This window comes from Notamacropus eugenii, chromosome 3 (genome assembly GCF_028372415.1).
Source record: "Notamacropus eugenii isolate mMacEug1 chromosome 3, mMacEug1.pri_v2, whole genome shotgun sequence".
NCBI classification, from domain to species: domain Eukaryota; kingdom Metazoa; phylum Chordata; class Mammalia; order Diprotodontia; family Macropodidae; genus Notamacropus; species Notamacropus eugenii.
The window spans coordinates 62,270,301-62,282,991 of record NC_092874.1 but is presented as its reverse complement, the minus strand read 5'-3'; the positions used below and the strand labels follow the sequence as shown (position 1 = coordinate 62,282,991).

The window sequence follows — 12,691 nt, the reverse complement described above, 5'->3', positions numbered from 1 at the left end:
TTCTGCCAGCTTCTCCGCCCTGCTGCAGCCCCTCGAGCCGCCTCGGTCCCCTTAGGGAACCGCGCAAAGTTAGCAGACCACGTGGAGAGAAGGGCTAGCCAGCCCGGCGACGCAGACGCGCCGGCTGCGGTGACAAACGAACGCTCCTACGTCTTCATCTCGAAGGCCAAAGCCATGTGTTACTGTTGCACATGGAGGGGCTGGGGAGAACGCCTGGCCCAGCCCTGGCTTCATGGCCTGAGCCCCAAGACGTACCGGAGTGCATGTTTGACTCCAAGTGCACCCTGGAATTTTGGTATTATTTAAGTAGACTGAAGGGAGGGAGCTGTCTTGTTACGTGCATATAAACAAAAATGAAATGGACCTAGGTTGTGTAATTAGCATAACAGGACGCAGCACTTCCAAGCTGTGAAATTCACTCCGTGGGAGCACAGCATTCGATTGGAAATGAGATCAGTGTCATAAAGAGACTAGTTTCATATACTTTCCTTCTCCCTAAGTCAGCCAGTCACATAATTTTCCCCTGAAATTAGAATGTATCCGTTGATACTGTTTATTTAAAACAGCAGGCATGGGTGCAAAGCAAGTTTGCAGTTTGGGTTTAGTAACTTGCAAATCGCAGGTGCAGAGTTGGTATTCATGGCAGAATGACAGAATGGAAATAGCAATGATTAGGAAAAAATGTAATTTGAAGTAAAAAAGATGAAGAAGCCCTACTTCTACCTATTCCTCTCTTCACAAAAGAAACATCTTTAATTTCAAAAGCAATCCAAATATTTTTGTAACCCAGAGAAGAATGGAAACAATTTCACTAATTCATTAGAAATTCACAATAGAATTATAATGCTCATACATACACATGTGTAACAATATGGTTTAAAAAAAAGAGCATAGAAACTCACTAAAATCTAATAGACTATAAGAAGAAAATTGAAATTGACCAGATGCTCTAAAGAAAATGTTTTCTCCTTAGAAACATTAATAAATTTAGAAAATTTTATTGCAGTATATGAATGTTTATATGTACAATGTGGCCGCTTCCTTTTGGGAGAGTCATAAATGATACTCTGAACATATCATAGCTATGTGCTAAATTCATTGGTATGTATAAAACTGAAAACTGAATTCAGGTAAAATCACATTGCTTCATATATTCCATTTAACTGTATACTTTATCCCTATAGTAATACAATGGAATACCAGTTCAATACCCAATTGCTGCTCAGACTCCTAATGTGCAGTATTTCTGAGTTAAGATCAATGTGAAACTTCCCTTCTTCAAAAATGCAGTCAAGTCTTAATGCACTAAATTATTTAATAATACATTTGTTTTATTTTTAATGGATTGCAGCTTAGTTCTTTTGATGGAATTAATTTATATGAACAAAAGGATTCCATGATCACTACCTTACAGTAGTAATCTGTAATATTTGGTAGCAAAATTTAGGAAACCTCTTGATAGATGCATAAAACAATCATTTGGAGGAAACCTTTGAAATAAAAACAAAATAAGAATACATTACCTCAAAAAAAGGAAACAAGCAACAAAATCTGAAAATGAACTTTTGTCAATAATATACTTTCTTTAAGCATTGATATGGAAAGTCAATTTTTCATAGAGAAAAATCATCTCTGAAAGTAATTTAATACCTCCATGTATAATTAGAATTGTGATAATCAGAAGAAAATCTAGTGAATCTACATGAATATGAACTTGTTAGCCATATATAAAACTTTTTCTTACAAGTTACATATCAGAAGCATGTTACTTAAGTTTTCTAAAAAGTAAATAGGAAGAATATTAAAAATCTTCATGATACAATTCATACACTAACATTTTTCCTTTATGCAATTCAAAACAATTTATAAAATGTTGCACACTATAGTAGTTCTTGTACTTCTAAATAATTGAACATTATACTTTAGTTCTAAAAATGTTTAAAGATCAATTGCGCTGTTTTTGTCTGGGAGGGATTTTTAAAATCTTTTTGTGCAAAAAAAAAGTGAGAGTGATGAAAATAATCAAAATAGAATTCCTTGATTAATTTAATGAAAATAAAATTTGAAATTTCTTAACACAGTGGTACATTTTTGCTAGATATCTTCTCTTCTAATCTGTCCAACCTTCTCAAAATATGTTGAAAAATACATCTAGTACTTGCTGAGTAAGACTAAAGCCTAGATTCCCTAATATTCCTCTTGATGTAACAGCAGTTACATCACTGATAGCTCAGCTATTCCTGTGAGCTAATCATCTGATGAACACCATAAGAAGCTCAAGGAAAATATTTTATGATTTGACCTGTGACCTAAGCATAATGAAAAATATGAACAATGTTTTTTCTATGGGAAGTAGGTCTTAAAATTTTTTCTTTGTTTTATTTCTTAACTGTTTTGTTGATTTCCTTGTGTATGGGCCTACATTTTATATTACTTTTTAAAAATGTATACTCAGAAGGAAATATTTAGAAAATAATTACTATAGAAAGAGGTTAATATTGTTCACGTTTATCCCTTTAAAATAAATCACTCTTGAATATCTTGTTGGTAGACACTGTAACAACCCTAATCAAAATACATTTTAATCAAATATGTGTATAAAACTAAGAGAGAATAAGCCACATGGTCACTTTTTACAATGTATTTTCTTAAGTCATGTTTTGACCTCTGCAAATGGTGTTTTAAATGGTATACTGGCTCAGATCCAGCAATTATTTCTAGACATAATCAATAATAGAGTTCATGTAGCCACATAACCTTACTTAGTCTTGCTTCACATTACTGAAGTTAGAAAACTTCAGTTAGGAAAAGCCAGTTCTGCTTTACATAACAGGCTATACTTACAGACAATTCCTACCACAACGTGGTTCCTTAATTAGAAAGGGGTTTCGGGGGGGTTTTGTTTTGTTTTTCTACCTATTTGGTCTTCAAGAATCCAGACCTTTTATCTAGAGACTTGATAAGAACACATTTATTTATGCCAGTTTGGGTAAAATAACTTTAAACCGAGCAACTTACACGTTATTTTGGCATGCTATATTTGCTCTATCTACAGATATTCATATCTTATAATGTGTATCTCTTTAGATACACACATATGTGCCACATGTATATTATTATAGTATTCCCAATGTCCTAAGTGGTGTCTTAAAGTAATTATTTCAATGGGGTTTTTATAATTGGGGTATCACCTTTCTTGGCTTTTGGCAAATTCCATTTAAGAAAGAGTAACAGACTTACTAAGTAGCCTTCAAGTGCCTGGCACATAGTAGGCTCTCAATAAACATTTACTGAATGAAGAAACAACGTTGATATTTAAATTTTAATTTCAGGTCCAGATTTAATGTTAAGTGTGAAGTAATATTTAGTTTTCTAAGAACAATATTAAACTAAAATTTCTAATTAAAGAGACTATTAAAATGAAAATTCCTGATGGACAATTAATTTCTTTAGAGATTCTCTACTGTTTGAGATGATAGGAAGGATTTTTATTTGCCAGGTGATTTGTAATTCTCTACACTTAAACAGTCCTCAAATGCTAAACACTTTTTTTGTCTATAAATGGTAATTATGTTACAAAAGACCTCCAAACTTCAAACCGTCACAGTGAATATTATTGTGTTAATCCCAGGAAATCTCCAGTTAGCAAATGGGAAAATTTAAATTACATGCAATTTAAATGAAATACTTTCTTAAAATCAGAGACTAATATTCACTTGGAAAGTTTGATTAGACAAATATGAGAGTAGAATTGGGGCTGTTGCATTTGAATCTGATTTCTGATAATGGGGTTATATTGACTAGTTCCATTTTTCTATCAAATACTACGTAATTAATTACCAATACAGGGAGTAAATCAGAAGCCTATTTTCATATTCTTTTCTCTCTCACATAACCTGGATAAAAATTTGAACCCTTCACTATGTGTTAGAAAATTTGTTTTTAGGCAGGATAGCAATAGTCAAAGGTTGTATGCTCTGAGTTTTCAAAGTGATTATCAAAAATTGTAATAGCATGTTGTTCTAAAACACCACATTCCCATTTTCTCTAGCACTAAAGATTTGCATTTGTCATAATTAATTCCTAAAAAAAAAAAAAGTAACCCATTCTGGTTTCTAGAAACTGTCTGAAAGATAAAAATTACTCTAAAATAAGCTTGGGCAAAAGATGGTGATCATGAAAAAGAGGAAAATCCGTTTATTAACTAGAAGAGAACTTGATGTAAATGAAGCACCCTGGATTGCTGTTCACGTTGAATGAAACTGATTTGCAAATACAACTTGCACAATGCAAGGTCACTTTTTATTTTAAATGTTTTCTCCTTAAAAGAGGCCACCACTTCCTAAATTCAGAAACAGGCCCAAGAATATGTTAATTACATTGTTTCCCAGGGAAAAAGTTGACAAATATAATTCCAACATAATATTTTTTAAAAACCTCTTTGATTAATATGTTAGAACTGATTGTCAAGCACCTAATTTCGATTTTTAAAATCTGCAATGTGTATAATTTTATCCTTTGAAATTGTATGATAACAGTGCCAGACTCTAACATGACCCCATAGGGTGAATCTTATGAAGCTTAACATTCCTGGCGAATTAAACGCACAAGCCTCGGATCCTTTTTTGTCAATCCTACTGTGGTACTTCGGGGTCGGAATGTGGGTGATTTTTATATGGCCGTACATCCCCCCAATTAAAAAAGGAATGGCCCTTGGTGCATGCAAGAATAGGAAATAGGGTAACACGCAAAATCAAAAAAAGGTAGCACAGATCGCCCAGAAACCCTGCATCCCTCTCCCCTCAGTCCCAGCTAAACCACCCCTCTCCTCCATCCCCCACCTCCGATTGTTCTCAGCTTTTCTCAGGGAAAGTCTGTGCTGAGGCAGTTTGCAACATACACTTTTTATTCTAAATGATAGACGTCTGAGACTTAGGATCCAAACACCATTCCCCTAGCCTTCCAGTACCAACCAAACAGCAGCTTCACACAAAACCCAACACCAGGATGGTCAACTAGGTGTAACCCAAAGAAACCTCCAACTGAGTCAAGTTTGCTTGGAAGAGGGAGGACATGAATGAGGATGCATACGGAGGAGAATGGATCCGGTGCATTTAATGATAAGCATAGGGTTTTTTTTAAGCTTTACAATGTTTACTCTTCAGATAATTTATTTTAAATTTCCCCATCTTCCAAAAAAAAAAATTAGTATGAAAATTCCATAAGGGAAATGCAAGTTTTGAAGGTAGAAGACCAGTCAAAGGGATGTGTTGGTGTTTATGAATGCAAAAAATTTCTGAGTTTGCTGCAGTGTTTCCAAAGAAAAGGGGAAAAAGGAACCTTCAATGACCACTCACTCGAATTTGCCTCCGTGCAGAGATGCGGTTTATAAACATTTGCTCACTCCTTTGTTGTAATTAAAAACTTTTGTCAAATGATGTTTTCAGGGTGATGTGTAAATATAATATTTCATTAGAAATCAATTCTAATTTTTTTAATCCAAATTGGAAAACAATGTGGTTTACGTGAAAGGAAGCAGGGAATGGATATCTTAGAGAGGAATATCAAGTCATCTACGAATTTACTCAGAAAGGATTCTCCTCCTCCACTGAGAGGCCACTGGGCTTGATTTTCTCCTTCATTAGCCTTTATTTAGGGTGAGCACAGGTTTGTCTGAAAGAGTCTCGAGCACTTGGAAATTCTCCTTTCCTTTACATTTTGGAAAATATGATGTATGCCAGAAATACTGTCCGTGCCTCACAGCGGGGGGTGGGGTGGGAATAAGCTTCATTTTTGGTAGCGCGGTTGCATCAATTTCTTTCAAAATTTTGGTTACAAGACACGACATGGTTTTTTCTTTTGAAAAATACTATCATTTTGAAATCTTATTTTCAAGAACACAGGATTACCTTTAACTTTGTTGCATGCTGGATTTCCTATCTTAATGATAGTTTGTGCTCCAAAGTAATCAGCCTTTATGTATAGTTTTCCACACTACTGCCTATGGAGACTCCCCCCCATTTCGTATTTTTAGAAAATCATTAAATCTTCCAACTTCCCAGGTTCAAAACAGATATACGTATATACATGTGTACACAGAAAGTCCGCGTGTGTCTATAAACAACTGCTAACTTTATGAACATATCTAGAAGCTGCTCTGCCTTCTCCTTTCCTTTTAACACGTGAATTGCAGGCTCCCTCGGCTTCCTTCAGCTCCTGACACGTTTTAAAGCCTCCCTCTCCCCCGGCTCTTTCGCTGAGAACCCCTAGCCTGCCTCGTCAGATAATAAAACTTGTCGCTCTGACCCAACACCGTTTGAAGTTTGGGGCGGGTGGGGGATGGGGCCGAGAGCCCGGCGGCCCGAGCTCTCCTCCCTCCCCCGCCGGAGAGAGCTGCGCAGGGCCCTGAACAATGGGAGCCGCCGGAGGAAAAGGAGCCCAGCCCGCACTTCCTCCCTCTCCGCTCCTTCCCCGCCGCGGCCCCCGGCGCCCCCTCCTCTCCCGGCCTTCGGCCCCCACCCCGCCCTCGCTGCGCGGAGGATTCCCCCGAACCCGGCGGCCTGGCACTCTCGCGGCCCGACGCCGCACACTGCGGCCCGTCCTGGCGGCCGCCGTGCGCCCTCCCTCGGCCCCCTCCCCACCCCGCCCCGGCGTCACCCAGCCGTCCTCCGCCCGCTCCATGCACGGACTGCCTCCGCGCAGCCTTCCCAAGCCTGCCCGCGCTCCTGCCTTCTTCCTGGAGCTGAGCCGCCCCAAGCGCGCCCGCCTCTCCTCGCCCCCTCCTCTCGGCGGCTTTGAGGATACTTTATTCCTCGCTCCCAGTAGGAAGGAAGCTGCTTCCCCCGGTCGGAAAAAGCGACTTGGGAAAGCTTTTAAGGGGGGAAGGGGAAATCCAAGCGGGCGTTTTCCTTCCACCTTGGGCTAGTCTTTCTGTGGAGAGGATGTTCCTCTCCAGAGATAGGGAAAAATTGGCTAATAAAAGTGGCCTTCTTTCTTTCACCGAAACACACTCCTCCATTTAAACCTGACTTTTATACACTACAACCTGGGCAAAACAGCGAACCCTCCCCACGTTCCATTCCTCCCTGTTAACGCAGTTCTTTTCAACTTTGAGGTGGCGATTTTAAACCAAACGCGTTCCTGGCATTCTGACCCGGGGATGGGAGTAAGGCAGACTAGGCTGGGCACACATTAAAAACCAGAGGGTTGCTTTTCCTTCTGGAAAAGGAAAAAACAGCTGAGACACGGAACCAGATGAAGAAGCTTCGGAAAACGGAAGGCAGTGTAGACTATGGAGGTCGCGGACAGAAGGGAAAGGGAAGAAGCATCCAGCCCCAAGTCTGCACGTTTCACCAACCAGAGAACCAGAAGCACCAGGGCACGGGGGGAGGGGCTGGGGCGCAGTATAACCCCCGGGGCAGGAGGGAGCTCCTCCGCTAGACTAGTTTATTGTGGGAAGTGGGGGAGGGGAGGGGCAAACCCAGAGCTAGGCTCGCAGGAGACGGGGGAGGGCGGATGGAGTTTGAGCTTGTTTTTGTTTTAGGGGGAAAAAATTAAAAGGGGGAGAGGGGAGGCGGGTAAGCAGAGAGGGAAAAGCCATTCATTTCTTCCTCCTCCTTAGAGGAGCCAGAGATGTGGTTAATAGGGAGAGAGAAAAGGAACAAGATTAATGGGGCCCAATAATATTCAACAGGTACTGGCCGTCCTCCGCAGCCCCCAGGGCGAGCAGCCCCTCTCCCTTGCCTTTCGGTTCCCCCTCCCCCTCCCTCTCCGGCTGGGCCAGGAAGCACAAGGAAGGCCCAGCTCCACCACTTCCCCCACCTCCACCCCAGGCCGCCACCCCCGCCTCCTCCCGCCATCTCCGCCGGAGCTCCCTGGGGATTGGGGCGGGGGGGATGGAGAAGAAGGGAGGAAGGGAGGGAAGGCGGGGGCTCCCAGCCGGGAGAATCCATCCCCAGGGCTCTACGAACCGGGGATGGGGGGGCGCGGAGAAGGAAAGGAAGGAGCCCGGAATGGCGTGGGGTGGGGAGTGAGGGGGGGGCGGCGCCGGCCCAGGATTAGGGAAGTCTCGAGCTCGGCACGAGCGCGGCCCGCGCGAGGGATTCTGGGTAAAAAGTGGCCGCGGCCACCGAAGGAAAACGCCAAGAGGAGCCGGGGTGAGAGGTCAGCGCCTGGGAGCCCCCACGTGAAGGCGGAGAGCCGGAGGGGAGGCCCCTGCGCTTCCCGGCCGCGGCTCGCCCTCTCTGCCGGGCTGCCTTTCCCCGAGGCGAAGGAGCTGGGCTCGGGCTCTCCAGCCCCCACCCACCAGCCCACAGGCCAACTCTCCCCTTCCTCCCCACCCTCCTCCCCCATGCGCTACCCCCCCCTTTTTTTTTACACGGCATGCAATAACGCAGTAAATTTGCTTTAACAACAAGTGGGGGTGGTTGTATTTTCTCCTCCTCCCTCTACTCCTCCTCCCTCCCCCTCTTTCTGGGGCTCTTGACACTAGTACAAACCAGGACCATAAACATAAACATGTGTCACTGTAACAGGGCAGGTAATATACGGATTTGGGGGTGGGGTGGAGGCGGAGGGGGGGGGTCGGTGGCCGCTTTGGGGGCAGTAAAAACGCGTGCTTCACGTGCCCGTCCGCTTTGGGGGCTCCCCCTCCCTCTCGGATCTATTTATATAATGCCGCCGGCACTGGGTCACTTACTCATTCTGCTACACCGACCGACAAAGCGAGACTTTGCTGATGTTCGGCGCAGCCAAAGCGAATACAATGTATCTGTGTCCGAATCCCCTCTCGGTGCCTAGCTTTCACTGCACTTTCTCCCGTTAGCAAACCGTCGTGTCCAGGCTTTAAGGCTATTTTCCTTTTTTTAAATAATGCCTTTCTAGTCAGAAGCGAGAGATCAGTTCTTGTGACTTGTTTTACGCCTTAAATATCACATCCCTTTCGACCACCTTCTCTCTCCCCCTCCCCCCCAATTGTATAGGCATCTGTTTTGAGAAAGATGAACCCTTAAAATTCCAAGAAAGCCTATTTGACTGATCTGAAGTTTGAGCTCTGTTATTTAAAGGCTATTTCATGGGCTTTGCAAACAGGCATTTAGCAACTTCTGGTTGGACTCTGCTCATTGTGCTGTGCTGAGCAGCCCCAGCAAGCTTTTATTTTTATTTATTTAAATAGTCCCTCAACTTTTGCCTGTTCTTAGTCCCAACCAGACGTGCCGCAGACCACTTAAAGGCAAAGTTAAAATGAGTCCTCCAGGCTCCTTGGCCGTTAGCTTGAGACGGAGGGAGATAGAAAAAATGTTCCAATGGTGAAGTGAGTTCCCTTTGTTCTTTCATTGTTTCCCTACGAACTGCCGACTGCAAGGACAGACACTTACCTTCTCTTCTTTTTGCTCCAAAAATCAGATGTTCCCATCAGCCTGAAAATATACAGTCCACCTCGAAAGTAACTGCAAATGTCGGAAGAGTTTGTATTCCATCCTTTTTCGCTCTCTGCCCTCTTTTAGTGTAGGATTAAGTTGCCAAGCACGTTGTTGCAAGCTGTAGCCCCCCGCCTTAGTGAATCGGTCACGTTTAGGACCCTCTAAGTCCATCCTAATTCTGCCAGTAGAATCGAGGGTACTGGAGGTCTAAACTTTCAAAAGGAAGGGTGCATACAACTCTCTAGAACACTTTCAAATACGCAGACTTTTTTTTAACACTATATTTTGCACTACATCACCAAGTGTAATTTGCCAAGAAATATTAAACATTTTATCTATGGAAAGTTTTTTTTAAAGTTTACACTTAGCAATTGTGATACTTAGACAGATGGAGTGAAAGGCAGATTTGTATCAGCATTTAACGCTATGAGTGCATTTTACATAACGTTTGTTGTGCCATGTGCTTATAAAAACAACAAACAAAACAGTAAGAACCCAGAAATATTGGAAATGAAAGTTTGAATTTGAATGGTGTGTGAGGAATTAGGTAAAGGCGGTTCTTTTCCATTTATGAGGGGGGGAGGGGGAGAACCGATCTCACAAAACATAGCTATTCAGCTTAGAATGCCTTAATTTTCATTTTACTCCAATGATTCCAAAACAAACCAAAAAAGGGAATTTCCTGGTTGCTGTGTAATCCAATAAAAAAAAAGTAGTGCCCAGGCTGTAGGGCATTGCTCTATAAAACCTTGTTTTAATGTGATTGTGATGAGATCTGTTGATACAGTTAATATTTGAAAGGATCCTTGTGCATCCTTAAAAGGGAACTTGTGAATTTTTTACCTCCCACTTTTTTTTGTCCTCTGTTTAATTGCAGCAGTGGAAGGTACTGACTGGAGTTCATATTCCTAGAGGTTCTTGGGCTACCGCCAGTGGATTGGAACCAAGACTGCTTTCGGAAGCTGATCCTGTCCCTTGTACCCCCTTCCTTGCTCTCCGCCGCCTATGGGTGCTACTGAGTTTTCCAGATAAGCTTCAGCAGCCTACGGATGGCGCTTGACACTGCAGTGTCGCTTAGCACTGAATCTCTACACATTTGGTCCCTGTGTAAAATAAACAAATAAAAACTCTGCTGATCCAAATAAATTGTGGTTCTTGGTATTCGGGTGTCATTTTAAAAATCTGTTTTGCACCCTACTTTTCCAGATTTTTTTCCCCTAAATTCAGAGGGACGTTCTAAAATGCCCTTGTGTCTCATAGGAAAATATTGCAACAAAACAAGATAATTGGGGGGAAAGGCATTTGCAGAAGGAAAAGTGGCTTTTCTTTGATAGCATTTAATTGGAATTAAAAGATTCTTGAGCTGTAAACATTCTTTATTTATTCAGCACACATAAGCAAGCATTGTTTTATCAGCATCATAATTATGGTGTCCTTTAAACTGGCTGATAGCAGGAAAGATAAGGGAATGGGCCTGTACATTCAGATCATATCTCTTTTTTCTATTCTCTCTCTCTCTCTCTCTCTCTCTCTCTCTCTTCTCTCTCTCCCCCCCCCCCCCCACTCTCTCTCTGTCATCCTCCCCCTTTTCCTTTTCCTTCCTTGATCACCACGGTCCTCACAGTCCTTGGATACATGGAGAATTGGAGGTCTGTGGCCTGACCAATCCTTGCACTATCCAAGTGATTTGTATCACGTTGCTGATTTGATGCATTTCATAACTTTCTGATCTACGTTTATCATTGCTTTTTAGCTCACAGTATAGAATTTCTGAGAATAGCTCTTGAGTAGCATATTGCTCACCTGTATGTAAGAAAATGGTCTCATGCATCAGGATCCCTTGCTGTACCTTTGTCTAATTCAAAATGCACAATTTTAGGGCCTTTTCGGAACAAAGCCTCACAAAACCCTCTTTACCTCCAAGGATTTGCAAATTTATAAAGGCTGCATTGAATTCAAGATGGGTCAAGGGGCAAAAAAAGGGTAGAAGGTCACTGCATTTTGATTATGGGTCAGTAGACAACATGGCATGTACTATGTGCCCCAAACTCCTGTTAAAAACAGGATTTTAAAATGCCTCAGAATAAAAAGATAGGCCCTTTGGAAGACACCCTCATTCCTGGGCAGTTTGAGATAAGCTAAAAAGAAAATTCCAGGAAAATACCAGGAAAATACACTTAGATTGTAAATTGTTGCTTAATTTATTATTTATCCTCACCCCTCCCCCCCAAAAATCCTTCAAAGGTGTGATATTGTTGGATAAATTAAGTTATGGATCTTTTGACTGTCAGATAGGATTTCATTGTCTCACATCTTCAACTGATTCAAGTCAACATGATTATTTTTCTTATATTTTAATTTATGCTGTCTTTTAAGTATTATATTTGCCTTTTACTCATAGCAGAAGGAACTCCTCTTATTCTTTCTAACTATTATATTTATATTATTGGTGTCTCTGTGATGTCCTCAAACTGTTTTCTTTTTTAATCCAGTTTGAACAAAATGTGCCCATGGATCACTAAAACAAATGTATACAGAGAAGGAGGTGGGGGAGAGGACTGAGGGGTTGAATCCTCATTTAAATTATGTATGTCTGGGTGAAAGCTTGGAAGGAAAAGGTTTATTTTAATGCTCTTCAGTACTTTAATTATATGACAGTTGTAGTGTGGAAAATGCAAAAGTACCCTTAGGTTTTCCTTCAGGTTTTCAAAAGAATTTTCCCCATTAGTAAACTGCTGCTGCAAATTGCTGTTGCATTTCCCAGCTAACCATTTAAAAGACTGTAAATGCTGTGTGCATTACTCGGCTCCAGAGGGAAGAGGTCAGACTGAATTGCAATGGTATTTAAACATAAAAATGCAGGGAAAATAAATCAAAATACAGCATCTGAAGGTAAATTTAGCACATTTCCAGGGGATATGTAAAGATAAAGTTTTGAATTCTCATTCATTTAACACCTTTTTAAAAAATGAAAGCGCAATCTTTTTTTAACAATAGAAACAGCAAGTAGGTGTTAAGAATCTTTTTTATCCTTATTTATTAATGATGCTTTTCCTTTGACCAAGCACCATTGTTTTGAAAGCTGAACTACTTTCTACCATAGCTTGTGGACTGCACATTCCTCACCACAAAAATTATCATATTTAATTAATAAATTTAGGGTATATCTTGTCCATATATCTAAGATGCACATACTCCACTTATGGAGCTATGAAGGTGGAACATACATATATGTGGATTTTAGTGTATCAACAAACATATATATAGAT

The 12,691-nt window shown here is 41.3% G+C and overlaps 1 long non-coding RNA gene across 1 annotated transcript; it reads left to right on the top strand.

Moving 5' to 3' along the window:
* Positions 1 to 8,173: 8,173 nt before the first annotated feature.
* LOC140532792 (uncharacterized) lies at positions 8,174 to 10,568 on the top strand. Its single transcript, XR_011976665.1, has 2 exons — positions 8,174 to 8,539; positions 10,300 to 10,568. It is a non-coding gene; the product is annotated as an uncharacterized lncRNA (long non-coding RNA).
* Positions 10,569 to 12,691: the final 2,123 nt, after the last annotated feature.